The 19880-nt window shown below is 44.2% G+C and overlaps 1 long non-coding RNA gene across 2 annotated transcripts in view; it reads left to right on the forward strand.

Moving 5' to 3' along the window:
- The window catches only part of LOC115075142, a 91828-nt gene that overhangs the window by 55498 nt on the left and 16450 nt on the right, over nt 1-19880 (forward strand). The window contains exons 2-4 of one of the 2 annotated variants that reach the window (XR_003852445.1): nt 266-1421; nt 10956-11154; nt 11499-11605. This is a non-coding gene — a long non-coding RNA (uncharacterized LOC115075142). The remainder of the gene's footprint in view (nt 1-265; nt 1422-10955; nt 11155-11498; nt 11606-19880) is intronic. The other variant, XR_003852444.1, reaches the window with a different exon arrangement.

Consider the following 19880-nt stretch of genomic DNA (forward strand, 5'->3'; position numbering starts at 1 on the left):
TGGACAATTTTGGAGCAGAACCAATTAGATTGGTGAGGGGGCCATAGACAGCATGCAAACTATAGAACCTCATGGATTTAATGCTGACATTGAGTGGAGTATGCGGTTTTGAATTTGCATGTACATTGTGAGGGTCAGTTTCCTTAACACTATAGTATGATGAATATGTTAGGAACACCTACCTCATATGAAGCTGTGATATATAGAATGAGAAAGCTGTGATTGGATGGGGCGCATTTAAAATGTCTTGTTTGTGTTGGATAAGATGGAGGCAGACGCCCAAGTTTGATTAAGTTGGATGGCAGCACTTCAAGAGTTGAGCCCCTGAAGCAGAGTGCACTTACCTCGGACTGTGATATCACATCCTACTGGAGACTGGACATATAATGACAAGGAAAGTAATCCAGCTTTATCTTTTATATGCAATTTAAAGCATCATAAAATATGTGATATATTTGGACCTGTGATTATATACTTGTCTAGCAATGAGAAGGCTATAATAATGAATGCCTGTGGCTAGCATTATGATGGTCCCTCTTTTTAAATATTCATGCAAGCTGCATAAATGAAAATATACGTTTCGCGAATGCTATTTATAAGTGCCCTTTTAGGGTCCTATGGATTAAATATGTCCCTATCACAGATCCTTGGTTCCAGAGCTACATCGAGTTGGAGAGTGCTCTGCAGCATCGGAAAGTAACCCCCCTTGTAAAAAGGGGGAATGGGGTACACTAGCTTGCGGCTGACACTTTACCTAAAGAAAGCCAGCAGCCTTACTGCTGAACAGCAGAATATTCACCCCACTGTGGTCCCTTTTAAAACAGATAGGCAAGAAGGAGCTAACAAATTTACTTGCTATAAAGACTACTACTTGTTAGCAGCATTTGACTGTTATAACAAATATTGTGCAGGATTTACGTTGCATTTACTCATCCATTTCAGAGACATCATTGAAATGCATTGCTGTTTGTGATCGAGCAGCTGTTACTAGCGACAGCCCAGGCTGCAATTAAAGTTATCCAGAGCAATGCCAATCTTGCCAACTGGAGATATATGAGACAATTAGCATTGCTTGTCAAGAGAATGGATGGCTCACAAGTAACAGTGCTTTTGTAGTTCATTGGGGCAAAGAGATTACTGTGTATGCCTTCCTGAACAAACATGGACAAATGGTTTCCAGTAAAAATACCTTAGAAATGCTGAAAGTCTGTGGCTCATTTGTTTTACTCAGGAGCATGTCTGCGACATCAAACTCGCTGGTGACAGAAAAGGAAAGAAATAAAATGACACCCAATAAGTTAATTAAGCATTCAGATGTGACAAAGAATGCCCTGTACGACCTTACCCAACTATTGCAAACTGTAGCAATTGGAAACTGAGGCCCTCTGACTCCTGCTTCAACAAAGCATTGTAAAAACCAGGTAAGCCACTGCTAGAGATGTCTTAGATGGTAATTTTCAAAAGGATTTACACGCATAAAATGGCTTTTCAAAATCGCTACTCTTATGCACGTAACTCCTTTGAAAGTACACTTTATAGAGCTGAATTTTCAAAAGGTTTTATGCATATAAATGGACTTTTGAAAATTGCTACGATATATCTGCTATTTTATGCACATAACTCCTTTGAAAATTTACTCCACAGTGTTCTGAAACTAATGTTAAATATTTATTGAATTTATTTATTCATATTCTATTTTTTGGCACTTCAAAGCAGATTACATTCAGGTGATAGGTCACAGATAACAGTGGAGGAGTAGCTTAGAGGTTAGAGCAGAAAGGGCCTAGTGATTAGAGCAGCAAGCTAGGAACCAGGGAAACTAGAATTCATCTCCCACTATCGCTCCTTGTGACCTTGGGCAAGTCGCTTTGCTCTCCATTGCCTCAGATACAAACTAAGGGCCTGATTGTAAGAAACATTTACATGCTTAAAATTGGGCTTTATACGTGTAAGTGGGCTTTTGAAAATTGCTACAATATAAGCCATTGAAAATTCACCTGTTAGAGTGATAGGGAAATACCTATCATACCTGAATACTGTTAAATATCTATATTGTTTTAATAAATACAATATACATGATACACCCGTACAGACCAGGAAAAGTCCATCTTCTAACTCACCTGATAAAGCCAGTGTCCGTTAACCCATTGAAGGATTCTGGGATTAAGTCTTAGTTGCATTGCAAACCAGATCATGTGGCGAGAGGTAATTTTGCTTATGCTTAGGTTGACAGTTCTGAAAAACGAAATACTTGTGTGTGTACATGTGCATGCTTGGCTGGGGGCTTTCCACTGGACTACAAATATGGCTGAGCTGGGGTTTTTTGGTGGGAAAATTGAAAGAATAGTGTTGCTGAAAATTAGTGTTAAGGAAAAGGTGACACAGACTAAAACGAGCAAAAGGGACTTGTTCAGCGGATGGTGCAATGTCCGTGGTAAAAATGGCAGCTGAGCAGGTGGACCCAGTGTAAGGGACAACCTAAGACAGGCACTCACGGCCCGCCCATATGTGAAGGGTTTCTAGGCGTAACCCTTCAAGAGGGGGATGTAGGTATGTACTGTCTTTCTGACACCTCTTAGTGCTGTATTCCTGTATACCATTGTTAGATACAGAATGCAAAGGACTCTGCCTACGAGCTGGAATGCAGCCAGCCAACACCCCAGACCCATTAGCTGATTGGTCTAATACATTCTCAAATGAAAATTACTGCACTTATCTAAGAATAACACTTTGAATGTACTCTGATTGGTCGGTATGAAAAATATCGAAAATTATGCACCTCACTAGAACTTTGGGGTGGCTGGGTGATTGTACAGTTGTATGGACCTGTCGCCCCCCAGAACAAACTATTTCCTCGTGCTTTGTTCTGTTCCTTGTCCCTATCCCTTTGTCTTTGTCTTTCCCTAATAAAGTCTCAAGTTACCTATTGCAGCTATACTTTCTTTAGAGTAAACACCAGGCTTCTTTGTCACATGGTCAATGCTGACTGGGAATCTTTTTCTGAGGTCCCAGAAGGGAAGTGATTCTGATGCTGAGATGGAGAATCCCCTTCCTTAAACCCCAGCTGAGCCCGGGACCGGGAATCCCCTGCCTGGGCTTGAGAGATGAGAGACAGCAGGGCCCCCAGGTCTCCCTTTTTCAAACCACAGGAGGCGTGAATCCAAGCCAGAATTGAAAAGACCAGGAACAACATAAAAAAAAATCAATCTCAGGAAAGCCATGGTCTCCTTGTCCATTTTACTCCTCTTGGTTATTCTCCTCCCTCCTGCACCAGTTTCCATATCCAACAGCCCTTCCCCCTTGAAGGGCAGGGTAGATTGAAAGTAGTTCCAGCCTACACTGGGAAGAGGTTACAAAAATCCCATAGATCAAAATTAGTCCTCAGAATAAAAAAACATTGATCCAGCACAGCCTACTGGAGAGTCCATAATCCAAAAACATCTCTTCATCCTTTGCTTTGACTGGTCGCAAGGGCAAAAAGATCAATGACCCAACCCTTCTGGATATCCTTCTGAATCCCTTCCTTCCAGACTGGTCAAAATCCAAAATCACACAGCTAATCCTTTCTTCTTGGTCTTGGTCAGTCCACCTGGAGGAGGATGAAGACCAACAGCAAAATCTCCTCACTCTCATGATCAGTCCTCTTGGGGAGAGGCAATGACCAGGCCATCAACACCAACAACTCCTCACTTCACTACTCGCCTTCCCTGACTCAGTATCGCTCTCCTGCTAATTTCTGAGCATGCTCCATGGAAAATTATAGTCCACAGAAACCTCCAATAAAAAGGCAGGGTTAAAGCTAGGGGACGACTCCAAAAATACAATGCCCCCCCCCCCCCCCCCCCACCTATGATGGAAAAATATCAGGGGAAACTCTTTAGTGACAGGCAAAGCCAGGTCACTTATGGATCACTTGGGTCTTTTTCTGCTGACATTTACTATGTTTTTAGGCAGCTGAAAATCTTCATTGTGTGCACAGGGCTATGTTACACACAACTCATTATTTTATGTGCCAGAGCCCAGACTAAGCTTTCAAAAATGTATGCCTAAATGTCTATTGGAGAACAGAGCAAAAGAGAGCAATATGTGTACCAAGCCAAAATCCAAACCTATTATGTTATGCATACTTGAACAGTGATGTATGATGCAAGTTGACAATGCAATAAACAAAGGGAAAGAGCATAATTAGGCAGTAAGCAGTTAAGAGAAAACAAGGAAAAGCGTATTGGCTGACAAGTTAAAGTGTATTGAAATACTTTCATCTTTGTTTCTGCTTTGTGTTCCAACAGAGAGTCCAGTAATTAGCTATTTTAGCAGCCCTTTCAGAGAAAGGAGGGGAAGCTAGAAGGGAGCACATTGTGTACAGGATAACTGGCTGCACCCAGCACTGGGACTCTATTTCAACCCAAGGGGGGCCAGGAATTGCTGTAGTGGGATCCTGGCAAATGTTGTTGGCATTTTGTGTTGCACTGTTCCAGCTAGCAGGAAATCTGCTACCAACAAGGTGCAGCAATAAACAGGCGGATTTTAAAAGCCCTGCTCGCGTAAATCCGGGCGGATTTACGCGAGCAGGGCCTTGCGCGCCGGCGCGCCTATTTTCCATAGGCCGCGGGCACGCGCAGAGCCCCGGGACGCACGTAGGTCCCGGGGTTTTTGGAAGGGGGCGTGTCGGGGGGGCGGGACCCGATGACGCGGCGTTTCAGGGGCGGGGTGTTTTGGGGGTGGGGCCGGGGGCGTGGTGCCGGCCCGGGGGCGTGGTCCAGGCCTTCGGACTAGCCCCCGGGTCTGAGCACGGCGCGCGTAGATTTACGTCTGCTTCTCGCAGGCGTAAATCTACGGACAAAGGTAAAGGGGAGGGTTTAGATAAGGCCGGGGGGGTGGGTTAGGTAGAGGAAGGGAGGGGAAGGTGAGGGGAGGGCGAAAGAGAGTTCCCTCCGAGGCCGCTCCGATTTCGGAGCGGCCTCGGAGGGAACGGTGACAGGCTGTGCGGCTCGGCGCGCGCTGGCTGCCCAAAATCGGCAGCCTTGCGCCGATTTTGGGCATACTTTTGTTTGCGCCTGCTGCACAAACAAAAGTACGCAATTGTGCTTTTTTTAAAAATCTATCCCAAAGTACAAAAGGAAGACTACAGGAAAACCTACCAGCAATGTTAGGGGAAAAGCAAAATTAATGAAGTTGCTGACTGGCGCTGATACTTCTATAAGCCAATGAATGTCTGAAGATAAAAGCTGTGGAACTATCCAAAATGCTCATCAGGCAATTGTAATGCAGAATGAAGTCTCATCTTTTTCCAACCACGTTGATTTTTTTTAAAGTAATTTTAGACTTGGGAAGGCTCACGTGGCATTGGGTTTTATTTTGCTATTTTTGGCCCAACAGATTCCTCCTCAGTTGGGACCACTCTCTCCTGGGTCTGAGGCACCGTGAGTCTTCATTCACAACTATCGGGGGTTTCCCCACTAACCCGCTCCCCCTTCCATCTAGCCCAACCTCACATTTGAAGTCCTTAAGTCTGCGGCTCGCTCCTGATCCCGATACATATTTTTTAAATGATTGAGTTACTCTAAGTAGATGATTTGATTAGTGACATTTTGATGACTGTGACTTACATTTTTAAGCATGGCTATTCTGTTTACCATTTGCTGTCCCACATTTTGAGCATGTGAATGGAAAGCCATGTAAGGCATAACGATGCTCTGCTATTTGCATCCCTCAGTGTGGCCACGAGGTGTCGATGTTGCATAATGTCTGGAACTCTCTCCTCTCTGCCCCAAAAGGGGCGGGGGCTGTAAATGGCACTCATTTTACTTAAGCAAAATTGGAGAAAACAATAAATTGTTCCTTCTGGATTGTTGAAGATTTTTTCCCTTCCCTTCCCCAAGTAATTTCTGGGTCAGAGATGGAGTTAAGTTTCCGGGGCTACTATTCTGGCTCTTAAAACCTTGAAAACAGGGGTAAAAAAAATAGGAAAAACACCCCCATCAGAAACACTTGCTGGATAAGTACAGACTTATCCAGGTAAATGGCAGCATCAGCTAACCAAGGCCGTTAGCTGCCGTGATCTCCATCCATCTGTCAGGGATGCCACCATCCCTCTCCCCAAGTTAAAATCTGTGTTTGGCCTGTGCCGAATGCGCACCGGCACGCCTATTTTGCATAGGCTGCCAGCGCGTGCAAAGCCCCGGGACGCACGTAAGTTCCGGGGCTTCGTAAAAGGGGCGGGAGGGGGTGTGTCCGGGGTCAAGGGGCGGTCCGGGGCGGGCCCGGGGGCATGGTGACGGTTCAAGGGCGGGCCGGGAGGGCGGTCCCGAGTCCTCCGGCACGGCGGCCTGTGCCGGGGAATGCAAGGCGGCGCGCGCAAGTTACGCCTGCTTCAAGCAGGCGTAACTTGCCCAACAAAGGTAGGGGGGGGGGATTTAGGTAGGGCCGGGGGGTGGGTTAGGTAGGGGAAGGGAGGGGAAGGTGGAGGGACGCGGAAGGAAAGTTCCCTCCAAGGCCGCTCCGATTTCGGAGCGGCCTCGGAGGGAACAGAGGCAGGCTGCGCGGCTCGGCGCGCGCAGGCTGCCGATTTTGCACAGCCTTGCGCACGCCGACCCCGGATTTTATAAGATATGAGTGGCTACGCGCGTATTTTATAAAATCCGGCGTACTTTTGTTCGCGCGCGCGTACTTTTTAAAGATCTACCTCAATCTGAGCAATCTTTTCAAATGTAAGTGCTCCAGGATGATGCGCTTGACTAATATTTTTTTTTATAGATTTGGATAATATCCTTTACAGAGGATACATTTTATTCAAATGCTGCTTTAAATTATGCTGCGCAGTTCTCCTGTCTTGAAATTCAATTACAAATTCCTGACAGGCATGCATCAGGGCATACCACTTTGCTTATTGCCCTCATTTGCATGGGATTACCATGCGAGGGCACTGAGCAGTACTTTCCCATTTTAGAATACACATTGTCAGGCCGATGCAGAAAGGTGCATTCAGCTGGACACATCTTTCTGCTGGCCTTTCGATGCACATTTTCTGCTTGCATAGCTTACTGCCGATACAGCAAGGAGGTTTGCACACAGAAAATGTCCATTCTGAAATGGGAGTACTGCTTAGTGCCCTCGCATGGAAATCCCATGCAAATGAGGGCATAAAGTAGTACCGCCTGAGATTTGTCTTTTATTATACAGCTGGATGATACCACCAGAGGTGGCAGTAGTGAGGTGATTCAGTAGTAGCAGTCCAGGGACCCTTGGCAGAGGAGACCCGTCTCACAATGGTAGATGTTAGCAGCACACGATAGTATAGGGAGTTCCGGATGCAGGTTCCCAGTGCTGCTGAGCTGTAGATGAGACAGACTGACAAAGGTTAGATTACTCACTAAGTTGGTAGCTGTATAGATGTAGATCCCAGCAGGCAGAAGTGGTTGGATTGCAGCCTCCAAGGCAGGGAGAGCAGGCACTTGAGGAGCGAGTACCTGATATCCCCAGATAGGCACCTGAAAAAAAGCAAAGGGCCCCCGAGGAACGGGTACCCAGGTTAGATGAATTACCCCGAAGGGCAGAGAGAGCTTCCAGCGGCAGCACGGAAGCGGCAGAGTTGCTTAGACCGGAGACGTATCCAATCCTTGCTAATTCAAATTGTTAGCAAACAAGGGGCAGGCTAAATACCCGGATGGCGTGACGTCACTCGAGGGGGACGCCCCCGAGGTTCCCGCCATAACGTGGATAAAGACGTGGGTGGCATGCCCGCGCGCGCACCCTAGGAAGCCCTCAGGAGAAACATGGCGTGAGGCCTTGCCATAGCCGTTCCAGGGACGCCGGAGAGAGCGGCAAGCAGACGCGGTGGTAGCCATCTTCCCAAGGCTAGCGGGGAGAGCAGAGAGAAAGGCGAGGCACAGAGGTCGAAGCCGTCTGAGATCAACGGAGGCAACAGGAGTCACTCCATGAAGTTAGCAAGTAGCTCATTTAAAACAAATCAAAGAAAATTCTTTTTCACTGAGCTCTGGAATTCATTGCCAGAGGATGTGGTTACAGTAGGTAGTGTAATTGGGTTTTAAAAAGGTTTGGATAAGTTCCTACATAAAAAACTCCATAAACTGCTATTAATTAATAAGCAATAGTAGCTTGAGATTTATTTAATGTTTGGGTACTTGCCAGGTACTTGTGACTTGGATTGGCCATTGTTGGAGACAGGATGCTGGACTTGATGGACCCTTGGCCTGCCCCAGTATGGCATATCTTATGTTCTTATGTAAGAAAGTATATAAAATGGCATTTTTAGGCGAGACACTTGTATATCATAGCATCCTCTCATTTCAATGCACTGACCAATGTAATCATCAGCCTCCTAATATCATTGTGTATCAAAATGTCCCTATTGATTCAGTTTCTTTCCAAACACATTTAGATAAATGTGTGCAAAATAGTAAGGTGAAAAAATATATGTTCAACAAATCAATAAAAACATTGACCAAATGTGAGCCATTTGGTAATGAAGATGCCCAAGACTGGGAGAAAGGAGGCAGATGCGAATTCAAAACATGGGCTGTATCCGACAGCCACCTTTTTTCAGGCATAGATGTGTCAGCTAGCAGAGATGTTGCCTTCATGTTTGGGAAGTAATTTTCTTATTGTTTTGTTGAAATTGTAATGCGATGGCACTAAGATTATGAGTGTCTCCTTTAAAATGCTGTTTACCACATATCTGCTCCCAAATTTCATGGGTGATTCCTGGGGACCTATTTAAGATGAAATAACTTAAAAGTGATTTTTAAAATGAATATAGGCTAGATATTCTTGCTATTAGAAGTTTTGAAAGTATACTGTGTAGGGCGGGCATTGTTTTCTTGTAACTGTACAGTACCTTTGTATAATTGGAAATTATATCAGCTGTCCTACTCTTTGAACAGTAATTTAGTGCAATTCAATTACTAGAAATGACTGGATACATTTATTAGCGAGCTGTCCCTCAGCTACTTCCTTTTGTGCTCTGTAAATTAGTTTGATGATTGCATTGAAAATAGGACATTCACGTCTACAGAAGATAAATTGGGAGACTGAGCAGCCAATGGATAATATAGTTAACAATAGTAAAGATTACTTATTTTTGTTCACAGGCTTCAATACAAAACTTTAGCTTGCAAGCCTTTGTCTTGACTTAATTAAAGATCGTTAAAAATGAATAATTAAATAGGAACTTTTCTGATGAAAAGACTTTGAAATATTCTTTTCTATGAATACATTTTCTAGTGGTAACCAAAGTGCAGGATTTATTCACAGAATAGGTATAGCTAGGGTAGTGGCAGTGCAAGTCTTCCCACACTCACTCTGCCACTGTGCCTTTACCCTGCCTTGGGGAAACCACATGCAAGGGTTCAACATGTGGCATCTCTGCTGAGAATGCCAATGATGGTGCCACTTAGTGCCAAATTGTGATGATGGTTTTTATAATGCAGATACTTGTCCACAGGAAGCTAGGCTGAGACCACCAACTCAGTTCATGTTGCCCAAAAAACATCTTTCAAAATGTAGTGACTTTCAGTCTCTTCCAACATGAGCAGAATTTGAACCAGCAACTTAGATGTAATATTTATTTTTATTTTATTTTATTTATCAAGTTTTATATACCGTCATTTGGTTTCGCCATCATAACTGTTTACAAGTTTCGATGTTCTCTATGCCAATTTCCTTGAGCATTCTAGTTTCCAACTGAAATATCCTTAAGACATCTATCCCATGTTCTTCCTCAAATCTAAAAGAAGTTAAGATAAGAATTTATTTTGAGATTGTGGGTCATGCAGTCTACATGACAGATTTTTTAACATTGTAATGGATTGGGTCAGCCCTTTCAGGAATTACATTAGACCATTATCGAACAAATTAATCAATTGTGGAGAGGGGGAATTTTTTTTAGCCAACCTAAATTATTGGGAACAATATTGGATCTTCACATTAGATATCATGAAACCCCCAGGACTAAATCATGAGATCTCGTGATATACAATGATTTAAATAGTGTATTTTCACATTAGCAAAGATGTACAGGCAGATGGTTTCTTCTATCGAGTTTGGGCCTCTTTGCAATTAAGCTTAGATAAGTTCTTTTAGCCAATCAAGTAGGAGTGAATATTGAAAGAACTTATGCACACAAAATTAGCATATACCACCTCTGACTCCCAGAATGCAGGGGCAGTCAACAGTGCCCAGGGCTATTGTCTCTCCAGGATCTCTTTTCTCTCTTGCACTGTCCAAAACTTTGTAGCAGGTCATTGCAGTACCGAGTTCTTCCAGCAAGGAGGACAAGACTCCAGGGCCCAAAGCTTCCCATAGTCTTTCAAAACTCTCACAACTGGTACTCACAGCTCATATGTCCCAGCTTGAGGGCACTTCCCTGTAGAAGAAACAGGTTTGACACTGATGATGGGTGTGCAAAAATAAACTTTACTGGAACCATAAAAAAATGTTCAAAGTCCAATTTGCAAAACAAAAATGCCAGAGTCTCTGGGTAAAAATAATAAACCCAAAGTGCCTGCTGCTTGGTTAGTTCTGGGTCAGTGTCCATTTACCAGAAGGTCATCTTCTGGTCACACTCCTGGATGACCAAAACGGGGGCTCCTGGTAGATGGTCAGATTTCAGTCTCTCAGATGGACTCTCTAATGATGGACTTCAGGTGGCAAAGGCCAAAAAAAATTTCCAAAATACAAAAATCCTGTCCTCCTTTTGATGGGCAGGAAATTGGTGGCAAAAAGGTTTCCTCCCAACAAAATGGAAAGCAGAATACTTCTTCACTCTGGCTTCCATCTTCTGGGCAACTGCAAACAGCCCACGCACTGCTGGAGTTGGGCAATACAGCAGCCCATCTTCTTCTCCTCAGGCAGGGGTGACTTCCCTCCTGAGCTGGAACAGGTCAGGAAGGCACAATTCTCTCCAAAAAGGTCAAAACCTCTCTCTCCTTTTCCAGGATGGTTTCTCTCGCAGGTTGTGAGGTGCCCGAGCAAGCAGAGCAAAGTCCTATCCCCTCTGGATCAGGCTGTGGAGCCTGAAGTTGGGAACTGCCAAAAATGTCCTCCTTACTCTCCAAGACCAAAACAACAACCATGCACTGCACTTGCTCAGCCTGGGTTTTATAAGGCTGCGCTGACCAATCCCAACAACCTGAGGTGAGGGGGCCTAAGGGGCGGTCTAAAAAAATGCTAGATGTTAGTTCTTGACCATTACTAGTGAGGGAGCAAAGCATCCCTCACACGCGTGTAAGTAGCATGTACTCGCATAATCGCTATGTATAAACACCAAAAATATGCCCGTACTTTGCATTTTGGACGCACATATATGCGCAGAAAAATGGGGCAGTCTACGAGCGTTCCAGGGGATGGGCAACAGTCACATGTGTTAGTTATTTTAAGAGACAGGCATGTACAGGTGGCAACTTACTCATGTAATTTTACACTTGCTAATTATCTTGCGTAATTGATATTATGTTTTGTTTATTGTGTACTATTGGCAGGGTGAGATATCTGTGTGAACTGAAGGGGGGAGTTCAAGCTGAAGGACCAGGGAGATTTCAATGACCTGGAGAAGGACTGGTTGAACTGGTGGAGGAATCGGAAACTGGTAATTTCAATCCCACACACATGTTTTAAAATATACCGACTTATGCACGTAAATCAAGTTTTATATAAGTTCTACTTTATCTTCACGTGTAAAATATATGCACATGTACTTATAAAATAGGTAGGAAATGTACACATATTCAATGCATTGAAATACTCACTTTTTCACTGAATGTATTCACGCATAAGCATACATACGCGTGTATGTTGTGGGGTAGAGATATGCGCTTGTTATATTGGACGCATATCTGATATGCGCAGGGTATTAAACACTATTGTAGATCTCCATGCGGCCACATACACTCATATATGCTGTTGCGCAGTGATGCATTGTGATTGGCCAATACCTACCCTGCTTGCCATTTTAAATGATGCAATTTGCTGTATTCACAGCAAAAGGGTGGTTGGTAAACCATCAAATGCACATCCCTGGCCATTGTTCAAAATAATTGATATGATCTCCTGACACAGAGTTCTTACTTAAAACATGGATCTGTTTTGAGGTTTGAGCTGAGTATTTACTTTCATTTGGCGGTATTTAAAAAATGTTTGAAAAAATTGTATGGAACTGTGGCTATTACTTCGCACCGATGATTGAATATCCAAACCTGATGGAAGCTTTTGCAGAATGATTCATGGTATGATGAGCTAGCTTTTTTAAGGCTGGTAAGACTTGGGACAGGACTTCCTATTTTGTGGTGTTTTTTTGTGGTCCTTTCTAAATTGTGTTGAGAGCTTGTCATTTTGGTGTTAATACCTAGCAGCATCATTTGTGCCAGCGTGGATGAACAGCATCAGATATAGTCAGTGGGTTTGAGGATGTTCAGCAAGCTCTCCATCAGCGGATGCCCTGCTCTTAATAACAAAACAAAAAAAAAAAAGATGAAAAAGACTACCAGGTTGCCATCTACTGGCCTTGTATAGCAAAAGATTAAATAAGATAGCTGCAGCTTTCAAGCATATAACAAAAGAAACAAATCGCATTACTAAGGAAACAAACCTATTTACACAGTGAGTATGCAGCCACCTGGAAGGGCTGAATTCACCAACAATGTTCAACTTGTCCATCGTTTGAACTGGACTGTAAAACTGTGCAGTTTTGAAGAACCCCAGTAGCAAGCATACTAGTTAAAATTAAGCAATCGTTTCTGCCTCCGGAGTTCTTCTGGTAAGATAGTTGCCTTCCACCACAATTATGTGCCAGGAACCAAATAGAATGGTACATGATGACAAGAAGTGAAAGAAATATGGCTATTGGCATTATTGTGTGTGTTTATTTATTTAAGGAAAGGTAAAATTATATTATAAAATAAATGTTCCAGAGACTTATCTGATTCAATGGATTTGGGTTTACAACTGACAAGGCTAGGCTGCCCTTTGAATTTGGTCCAGGGGGAACCCAAAGTGAATACCTTCGGAAAGGTTGGTTTCAGTACAGTTCCTGTAGATAGGATTCAATAGTACCAAAATACACCATCACAGTTGGTACTAACCGGCACCCTCTGTTGGCAGAGCACTTGAGTTCCGAATAGGCATGGAGTCTGAATTAGCTTTGTATCCTTGGAGGTGGTAATTACGAACCAGGATATCTAGTACTTTAATTTCTTGCACCTGGCTATGAGGGTCAGCATTTTGGTTCAGGGGTTTCTGTCCAAAGCAGAACATTTTGATGATTTCTATTGCCCACCTTATGAGTAACAAGTCAATGAAATTGCTGCCATTAGGAATTTATAACAGGGTCTTTGGCATCTCACTTATGCCACACTCCAAATTTCTTTTTTAATATTCATAAATTTTGTTGAATGCGCAAGAATTTGTTATAGTTAAAGTGCACTTTGAACAGAACATTAACTCATATGATAGGATGCTACTATTATATTGTATAACATAGTTTATAGTAGGGGTATGCATTGACACATTTTGTTTCTTTTTTAATTCTTTGAGGGCAATATTCAGTTGCTTAGTGGCCTAGCTAGTTAGCCAAATAACCATACCCGGCTAACTAGCAGGGTATATTCAGCAGTGGGGTCACATCACTGAATATACCCCAATATCATAAAGAGAACCAATTATGTATAATTGAAATCATCTGCTCAGTGTGCTGCAGTGATCAAAAAAGCAAACAGAATTTTAGGAATTATTAGGAAGGGAATGGTGAATAAAACGGAAAATGTTATAGTGCCTCTGTTTCACTCCATGGTGAGACCACACTCAAGCACTGTGTGTCACTCTGGTTGCCGCATCTCAAAAAAAATATGTCTGCACTGGAGAAGGTTTAGAGAAGGGCAACCTAAATGATAAAGGGGATGGAGTGAAAAGGCTAAAGAGGTTAGGGCTGTTTAACTTGGAGAAGAGACGACTGAGGGTGGATATGATAGAGGTCTATAAAATCATGAGAAGACTAGAATGGGCAAATGTGAATTTATTATTTACTCTTTCAGATAATACAAGGATTAGGGGACACTCTATGAAGTTAGCAAGCAGCACATTCACTCAATGCACAATTAAGCTCTGAATGTCATTGGCAGAGGATGTGGTTAGGGCAGTTAGTGTAGTTAGGTTTAAAAAAGGTTTGGATAAGTTGCTGGAGGAGAAGTCCATAAAATGCTATTAATCAAGTTGACTTTGGGGCAGATTTTTAATCCTACTCATGTGGGGTACATTTGTGCGCAGTACCCGGCGTGCACAAATGTACACCCGATTTTATAACATGTTCGCACTGCCATGCGCATGTTATAAAATCTGGGGTCGGCACGCGCAAGGGGTTGCACACTTGTGCACCTTGTGCGCGCTGAGCCCTAGGGGAGCCCCGATGGCTTTCCCCGTTCTCTCTGAGGCCGCTCTGAAATCAGAGCGGCCTTGGAGGGAACTTTTCATTTGCTTCCCCCACCTTCCCCTCTCTTCCCCTATCTAACCCACCCCCCAGCCCTACCTAAATCCCCCCTACCTTATTTTATTTTTTACGCCTGCCTCTTGCAGGCGTTTCTTGCACGAGCCGGCCGCTGTACCGGAGAACTCGGGACCGCCCCTGGATCGGCGCCACACCCATGACCCCATCCCCTTTTCAAACCCCAGGACATGTGCGCGTCCTGGGGCTTGCGCAGGGGCAGGTTTTCGGGGTTACGTGTGTGACCCTTTGAAAATCTACCCCTTAGGGAATAGCCACTGCTATTACTGGCATTAGTAGTAGGGGTCTGTTTAATGTTTGGGTACCTGCCGAGTACTTGTAACCTGGATTGGCCACTGTTGGAAAGAAGATGCTATACTTGATGGATCCTTGGTCTGACACAGTAAGGTTACTTCTTATGATCTTATGTGTAAATGTGCTGATTCCTTGTGCTCATACACAAACTCTGAGGCAGAGAAGAAACAGACAAGGCTCAGGCTGGTGTTCATTGCAATCTAACTCTAATGTTAATAGTGGATGCAGATTAGAAGACAGCAGCATATAGATTGACACAGAAAGACAGAGTGGCATCAACTCTCCCCCACCCCAGCAAGGAGTAGAGTGCAGGGTATTGCAAATGCAGAGCCATCAAAACCCCCAAAGAGTGGGGTATCGCAAACAGCAAAAAGGCATCAAAACACCAAGGCATAGAATATGGGGTATCACAAACAGCAAAAAGGCATTAACAACACAAAGGCAATATGAGAGGGGCAAAGGGAACCAACAATAATTCTATGAGCAGTCCAAGACAGTAAAGGCACCAAAAGAGCAGCAAAGGCAGTGCCTACAGTGACATGAATATCCCGAAAATACCTGAAAATCAGCAACAGTACCCATAATAGCAGGTGTTGTTCAAGACACTATGAGAGAGCCAGGCGGGGCAGTAATAATGGAAGACTTACAGGTAATTTTAAAAGGAATGTGCATTCACCCATAAATGAGTAAATCGGCGCGTGAGTGGAGATACGTAGCAATTTTAAACTGTGCGCAAAATACGTGCGTAGCATTTAAAAAACCCCTCCTGCGTGTATGTGTGCATGTAACCTTAAGAGGTGGCTTGCAAAAATGTCCCGCATGTATTTCCACTAGGGCTTCAGCAGCTTTTACACATGTATGCAGGTGGATTTTAAAACATGCTCACGCAAGTTTTTCCAAGTAGTACCTCAGTTTGCCAAGTTCATATTGAGTTGTTCAAAACCCCTCTGGTTCTTCATCCTGCAAGCCCCCCCCCCCCCCCCCCACACACACACACACACACGTGACCCCAAATTCTCATGCCGTGCTAAAAGTCCTAAAACTCAAGATCTCCAGATTTGCACAGATATCAAGCCTACGCGTGCCATGGTCAGCCTATTTAATTTATGGACTTGCACGCATAAGAGTCGATTTTCGAAATTTTGTGCATGCATCCATGTGCACGTGGTTCCCGGCGCACGCATATGGATGCAATGATTTTATAACATGCACATGTCAGTGCAAGCGTTAAGCTAGATGCCGTCACAACGGTTTACAATAAGGCACATAAATTAATATTGATAACTGTATTAAATTATATCAAATAAACAGGTGCCATTCAGTTACGGTACCATAGTTTCATAAAAATACTAATTTGTGGGTGTGATAAATCACAGGATGCTGGGCTTGATGGACCTTTGGTTTGACCTAGCATGGCAATTTCTTATGTTCTTATAGTAAGGGCAAAGGGCTATCAGCGCCATGTTGCTTACTGGCAGCCGACGGCCCAAGTGCAGGAGATCGCTCCCGGACCCCTGCTGAACCACCAGGGACTTTTGGCAAGTCTTGGGGGGGGGGGGGGTCAGGAGGATGGGGGGTTGTATTTAATTAAATTTAATGGGTTGGGATGGGGTTGGGGTTTTTTCCCAACTTTAATGGAAAACGAATACCAAATGCAACTAATGGACGAATCGGGTTTCCCCCTATGAAAAAGGATGCAACGGATTTGGGTCCCGTGCAACGAATACCAAATAGCAACGTATCTTTTGCTTCTGACATCCCTAGTATTTTATAATCTGTGAGTAACTGATACATGCAGGATATAACTCCACACAGCCATACTCGTATATTTGGGGCTGTGCAGAGTTATTTGTAAGTTATTCTCTAAGATGGCATCCAAAAAGACAAGTGTTCCCTGTGAAATTCAATAGAAAAAATGGAGTTTCTTTGCACACGCTCAGATCTTTCAATGGGAGGATGTCAATGTTGTTACGGTCCCGGGCCGTGCCCCGGGACCTTCACTCACCGTGCGACCCGATCCGGCCACGGGAACTCTTCCTTGTCAGCCACCCAGGCCTGAAACACAGCCTAACGCGGCGTTCTCCCTGCAAGGGAGATGCCACCGCTGATCTGCGGCTGGCCCCGCCCCTTAGGCATGCACGCGCCGGGGCTTCTGATTTAAAGGGGCCAGCGCGGGAAACTCAGGGACAGCCCTCCCGGTGATGTCAGACGCTGCTGGGTTATTTAAACCTGGCAGTCACAGCTATGCCTCGCCTTGCAACGAGGTTCACTCAGTCCCTGAGTTTCTAGTTGCTGCTTTTGATCTTGGATCATCTCTTCAGTCTTCTGGCTTCTGACTCGGCTCATCCATTGACTTCATCTTCAGCTTCTGTCCCTGGTTCTGGCTTCCGACATCTGACTCCTGGGTCTGACCTTGCTTGCTCATTGACTCCGGCTTCAGCGTCCATCCCTGGTTTTGGCTTCCGACATCTGACTTCTGGCTCCTGACCTTGGCTTGTTCCTGGACTTCGGCTTCATCTCTCGCCACTGCCACAGGTACCCGTTCTCCACTCGCCCAGAGATTTCTCCTAAGCCCCAGCGGCTCGGGTCCTCACGGGCTCCTCCCCGGGGGGACCTCGGGCTTCCAAGGGTGAAGTCTCGTCTGACCTCCTGGGCGCCGTCTCCTCGTTGGACTACCTCGGCAGCCTGCTCTTCAGATCCTTGGTCGCAGAGGATCCACCTAAGACCAAGAGGTCCGGGTCCCTACGGGCTCCTCCTGGTGGGACCTCGGGCTTCCAGTGGTGAAGTCTTCTTCAGAGTCTCTCCTCAGCACTGCCTCCCAGCAGTGACGCTCACTGTGGGTTCCCACAGTGCAACACCTGCAGTCCCAGCCGGACCAATGCTCCACGATCCTAACAAATGTAGCATTATCCAGGTGCTGGCTATAGGCTAGTTCAGGGGTGCTCAAAATGTTGCATGTGGACCCCCCTCCCCCACCCAGTCAGGTTTTTAGGATATTGCCAATGAATATGCATGATATTATTTGCATGCACTATCTCCTAAATATGCAAATATTTCTCACTCATATTCATTAGGGATATGCTGAAAATCTGACTGGCTAGGGGGCCTGAGGACCAGTTTAAGCAACCCTGGGATAGTTAAAAAAACAAACCAATTAGCCCTCCAGCCTATCTACTTGCCTACTTCTCTGCTTCTCAGCTCCAGTTTGGCTGCTACCTAACACAGGCAATGTTGATTACTATTCTTACCAGTCTTACTGAAACATGTTTCAGTGTGCCATTGACTTAAATGGGAAACAAATATTTTTGTTTAAATTTGTGGGTACCCTCCATTTGTTTTGAGGATTTATGAATGAAACAAAAATGGTCTCATTTGTTGCATTTTACCCATTCTTTTCAGGCAAATGCACATCTGTAAAATATTGTACTTGCAGAATTTATCGTTATATGGGAGTTTTAAAATTGCCCTCCTTAATATAAACAATGTTACCCAATAGTTTCATGAAACATTGCTTTTTTCATGTTTTGTTTTGGTTTTTTTTTGCATTTCCATGGAATTCCTTGGAAGCCAGGGATGTGCATTTATTTGAAATGAATGAGTGATCTGAAACAAAACAGGTCATTTTAATTTTGTTTTGTTGAAAACAAAATGAATGGATAGTGTATCTGAAAATAATGAAAATGTTAATTTTTATTCATTTTCAGTTCCCATTCAAGTCTCTGGAGTAAGAAATGTCAGGGTTGTTTTTTCTATTCCAAGCAAGCTAGACTAAATGGAGCTGGAGTGGGAAGGGACAAGGAAGGAGCAGGACCCATCAAGATCAAGCAATTTTTAACCATTTTATCCCAACTGGCATCTACATGGATTGACATTGAGGTCTTCATTCCTTTTTTTATCTTGAAACTGAAAATGACATGCAATTTTGAGTAGTCACCATTTTGTTTCCTCGTTTTTCTGCTGTACTTTAAACCGAGAGATTGTTTTCTCAGAGCCAAAGAAAAAAAATTGAAAAAAAAATTTAGAAAAGAAAGGAAGAAGAAACTTAAAGTAAAGTGGGCTGTGCTGCTTCCTCTTGCCATACAGTGTCACTGTATAAAAATAGAAACTGCAGTTTTCTGTCTGTTCATTATTGCAGAGTTGGTTACTGTATTTATTTATTTATAGGCTTTCATATACCGATAACCGTTTGCACATCGTATCGGTTTACATGGATCAGGGTGATTAAATAATTAAAGGATAACATTTACATGGAACATTTGGTAACATAGTAGAAATTAAGATGTGGTACAAACTGTAAACATATTAATAAATAAAGGGTGAATGATATCAGGGTTTCATTCTGTATCATTGAATAGGCGGAAATAAGAGACAATGTGCCTCTGCATGCAGTACAGACTGCAGAGATAGATTTGCTTTTATTTTAACAAAAGATAGAGATTGCCATTAGGGATGTGCATGGGAAACATTTGCTTTGTTGAAATACCGTGGGTTTAGTAGCCCTAGCTGCACAATGGCAGTGCCTCAGCCTGGGGCCACCCTCAGGTTAAAGCACTAGAGCGACCCAAACAAAGCCCTCCCGGAGTCTTGTGAGAACCCCCATCCCGCCACCCCTAGAGGTGGCACCAGTGCCCGATAAACACAAATTTACACATAAATACATGCAGCACGTGCCCCTCCCCCTCCTTCCCAACTCCGCCCCTGGCCTCAGGATCCCCCTACTCCCCTGGTCATACCTTGAAAAACCTGGTGGCCCTCACAGGGCCCGGAGTACTCTCTCTAAGTCCCGGGCCCTGCACTATCTGAAGAAAAAATAACACCGGCAGCAACAACTGCCCCATCCCAGGCAAAATCTGAAATGCAGCGGACCAGCACCACTTTTCTTCAGACAGTGCAGGGACCAGACCCTAGGGGGTGCTCCAGGCCTCAGGAGACCACCAGGTTTTTCAAGGTATTACTGGGAGGTGGGCTATGGTGGAGGGGTCCTGAGGCCAAGGATTTGGGGGGTTTGGAAGGAATTGGGAAGGGGAGGGGCCCGCACTGCATTTATTTATGTGCAATTGACTTTTTTTAAACA

This window comes from Rhinatrema bivittatum, chromosome 13 (genome assembly GCF_901001135.1).
Source record: "Rhinatrema bivittatum chromosome 13, aRhiBiv1.1, whole genome shotgun sequence".
In the NCBI taxonomy this organism is placed as follows: domain Eukaryota; kingdom Metazoa; phylum Chordata; class Amphibia; order Gymnophiona; family Rhinatrematidae; genus Rhinatrema; species Rhinatrema bivittatum.